The following is a 4,349-nucleotide window of genomic DNA, read 5'->3' as shown; positions in this document are numbered from 1 at the left end:
GATGTGGCTTCTCACACTCACTCCATATTTTCCTTGTGCTCCATGGCACCATATTTCTCAACACCTCCCCTTGGTGCCAAATCTTTGGGCTACTCAAGGTGGTTGGACGTCGGTTTCAAAGTCTTGTTTGACTTTATTTTTCACATTTCCCTATGTGCTGTAAGCAACTTTGGCTCATGTGCTACTTTCGAATTTTACTCTCTTAATGCTACTTTGGCTCTAGGTGGAGAGATGAATTTCTAGCTTGGGTATATCATTGATCCCAAAGGCTAGTTACAAGCACTTTTTGTAGGAAGTAAGAAATTTTTATTTATTTATTTTCTTTTTGTTTAAGAGATTGGTAGTGAGATGAATTTTTGATTGCGTGCTCATTTGGCTGCTTACAACATATTTGAGAATTGACGATGGAATGTAGTTGCAATCCATGTCGGTGTCGTTGTTGTAGCTCTTGGTGTACTTGGTGCTCTGGTTGTTGGTGAAAATGATTTTGTTACCTTAAGATTCCCTTGTGGCTTTCTTTTTATATAATCAAAGCTTACAATATAACTACATAGGATGCAGCCCTTGTAAAAGACCCTTTTTTTTTTTCTTTAAATTTTTTTAACACATTTTACAACCTTATCTTTCAGCGTTTTTTCTATGGTCGTCTGACTACCGGGAGCGACGTTGCTTGCCTCTTTGTCGTCCTGCAAGATCTGGGTGTAGCTTCTCCAGGCCGCCTGCTTTCAATGTTGTTTCTAGCTGCTCTCTCCCCCCCTCTTCGCTATGCTCGTCGTGCTGCTCCTGCCTCACTGGTTGTGCTATTGTGTAGATCATAGAATGCGCTGCATCTGTTCTCTCGATTGCGCTACTATATTGGCTTTACTGTTTGCTTGCTGCTGTACGCGATAGTTGTTATGGCTTGCGCTCTGGAGTTGGGTGAGTTGCCTACTGTGGGCTAGAATGGTTTCCCTGCCCACGATGGCCTTGCTTAGGTCGAACGCCTTGTCGTGGTAGATCTCGATGGTCAGGCGGGCTTCCTTGATCGCCTTGTTCACATAGAGCGTGAACTTCTCACCCCAGCTTGGCTTGGTGTCGCCGCTTGCGTCCACTGTGGTGGTCACCTTGGCCTGCTCGTCCACCCATGCGACTGTATAGGCACACAGATTGCCATGCTTCCAGTTCATGTTTTTCAGATCTCTTGCTCATTATGGAAGGGGGCATTGCTTGAAGATGGCGCTAGGTTGCTAGATCCGGTAGCTTGTCCTTCTTCTACGCTTCTTCAGCTGGCCGATGTTGTTGCTTGATGCTTTTTTTCTCTTGTGTGAGCTTATAGAACCCAAGGTTTTTTTTTTCTTGCTCAAATGCTCACACTAATATTCTATCATAAGTATGTCAACAAGGAACCACTAATTGAATGCTCCACAAAGTGCTTGAGCAATGGGTTAATAAAATAAGTATTAATGCAAAAAAGAAGGAACGAGAATAGAAACCAAGCTAATGAGCGAGCCTAAACACTTGCTAATGATCCATGCCCTACTGTAAGCTAAGAGAGCTAGCCCTAAACTTTGATACCATGTTGAAACTATGGATCGAGCTCTCCTAACTACACATCCTAATAACAAAACATTTACCTAATCATAAACTAATCCTATACTAATCACAATGCTAAACTAAGGTGGATAGAAATGAAAAAAACTCATCATGAGTGTGTGTAAATTAAGGTTTAGACTCAAGTTCAATTAGGCTACAAGATGGAAACTTATACTCATAAAAGACTTGAGATGTTGTACTTGTATTCCATTGTTTGAAATGTCCTCCTTTTATATGAGGAGAGTACAACATGGCCTTTCTCTTGCATGTGGGATAATTCTCACTTGGTGATGTGGCTTCTCATACTCACTCCATATTTTCCTTGTGCTTCATGGCATCGTATTTCTCAACAATTGAAACACTTCATAATCAAAATACAAACTCTATATAATGTTATGAAGTTCTGCAGAGTTTACAAGTGCAAAGGGTGGTACTCCAAAATCACCCTTAGAGCATCTTCTAATAAAAAAGACAATGTATGATCCTTCCGAGTTTACAGACATTATGAAACCGTTCTTTACCTATAATAATGTCTAACCTATCTAGATTCACTAACAAAAAATCTAGGCTATTTGAAAAACTTTGGATAGATAAAGGTAACTAGGTCACACATCTATCCCTATTGATTCAGATGCTCATCCAAGTTGTAGATTTGGATATACCTTTTTTTTTTCAAGAAAAAATCCTTTCATTAGTTATATAAAAAACGCCCGTAGTAGGGCTACAAAAGACCCTCTCCTGCTCATAAGAAAACAGAGTAGAGATCCAAGCAAGGCAGCTAGGGAGACTCTCCCTAGGTGTAGAAAAGTACAAATATCAGTACAAAAAATTGAGGGGCTATATCATACAATAGGAGGGGGAATAGCCAAACAGGTGTCCCTGTAGTGCCAGCGGGGGGAACTCGCATGTAGGGTATAGAAGGGGCCATTGCACCAAGTGGTGTGAAAGGCATGGCGCCGCAAGATCGCCTCATCAGATGCGGTCATACTGTCCTTGCAGGGTGTGGATCAACTCCTGCCAAATCCCCCGAACAGTCTTTGCTGGTGGCTCCAGTCTCCCCTCAAAGGCCCTGAAACACCGGGCTGCTCTCCAGGTGAACCAGATGGTGAGGCTTGCTGAGGAGCTCCCATCGTAGATCCCTCTCCTATGTCCAGCCGCGACGGACGAGAAATCCAGTGAAGGAACGAGTCGAGGCTAGCCCCTAATGAATCTGATGGCTTGGCTGTCCTACTCCATCTCGTAGCCCATAGCAGGCCCTAACGAAATCGACCAAGCAGTGGCACCCCATGTATACATGCCCTTTGGAGAGAGGGGGGTAAATATGTGTAGCATCCGCAGCCAAATCTGCTGCGCCTGAGGACAGTCCCATAGGCAATGTCTTTGTGTCTCCAAAGGGTGGCCGCATCGGACCGCAGGCTGCCGAAAGACCGCTCTAGCCAAGTGCCAAGCAGGGTCTGGATCAATATGCCACTTCTGGGAAGCGGCGGCCACTATCCGTATCCTCTGAAAGATGCACTCTGCAACCAAAGGCGACTCTGTCTCCACTCTCTGAAGTTTGCCCTCATCCTGGATCTCATAGTAGAGGCATCTACCATCCTCAGTGCAAGCTCTGACAGCAATTAAGATCTCCAACTGTGTAAAGGATCCCATCCACCGTGGGGCTACTGGCTCGAGAGGCGAGAACCACTCCTTTGTAAGTGCCTCCTGAATGTCATCCCTCATAATCAGCCCCCCTCTGAAGTGACTCAGCCTCTCCACCTGGATCTCCTCTGGGAGACTGCAAAAGGCCTGCCAGTCTCCAAAACTACGTGCTGGGCCTGTCGCCAACGGTCCCCATGCTAGACGAGGCCGAGAACCTAGCATATGACCCTGCTCTGTGCGTACCGCTAGGCTCCAGATGAGCGGCTGTCTGGCCCGCTCCTCATCACAAGAAGGAGGTCTCTGAGAGAGTCCCGGTCTCAGCAACTCCCAAGCTCCCAGGATGCTCAAGGCAAATCTGTCCTCCCATCCTCTACTGAGGCATGTCCTCCTCATCTCTATGAAGATCCATCGTATCTCTGGTGCCCAAGTGCCCCCTGCTGGGGGATCCCAAGCCTATAGCCGCCGCTGAAAAAGAAGCTCTTTCCAAGGCTCAGCGCCTGGAAGTAGCCCCTGAACAATAAGCTTCCCCACCAATAAGGCTCTACTCTGATCAACTGGATCTATAATGCCCAAGCCCCCTTGGGCCAGCGGAAATGTAATAACTGCCCAAGCAACCTTAGCCCGGGCTGGCTGACCATCCCGCCCAGACCAAAGAAAGTTCCTGATCAGCCTCTGTACCTGGCTGATGCAAGAGCTCGAGAAGATCCAGCAAGACGTGATGTACCACATGGTCACTAAAAGTACCTGATTTGCCACCACCACCCTCCCAGCCAAGGATAGCCTAGCTGTACTCCAATAGAAAAGCTTCTTTCGGCGGATGCTCAGAAGAAGCGGGGCAATCTGCTGATCAGGTGACAAATCTAGTCCAATCTGGCATCCCAAATACCGCATTGCTGTGCCAGGAGGAGGAATCCATCTAAAACTCGGGTCTAGGCTCCATGCCGGAGTGGGAGCGCTACTGATCCAAAAGGCCACTGTCTTGCGCCAATTGATCAATGCTCCCGAAGCTGCACTAAAAGCCTGAAGCGACTGCTCTGCCCACTGCTAAAGATTGGCCTCCTGGCCATGGAAAAATAAACCCATGTCATCAGCAGCGATCTCAGCATCGAGAAAGTCCTCCCCCCGGACTGGGACCT

This window comes from Cibotium barometz, chromosome 19 (assembly GCF_041138505.1).
Source record: "Cibotium barometz isolate CiBa-2024 chromosome 19, ASM4113850v1, whole genome shotgun sequence".
In the NCBI taxonomy this organism is placed as follows: domain Eukaryota; kingdom Viridiplantae; phylum Streptophyta; class Polypodiopsida; order Cyatheales; family Cibotiaceae; genus Cibotium; species Cibotium barometz.
This window is presented reverse-complemented; position numbering follows the sequence as displayed.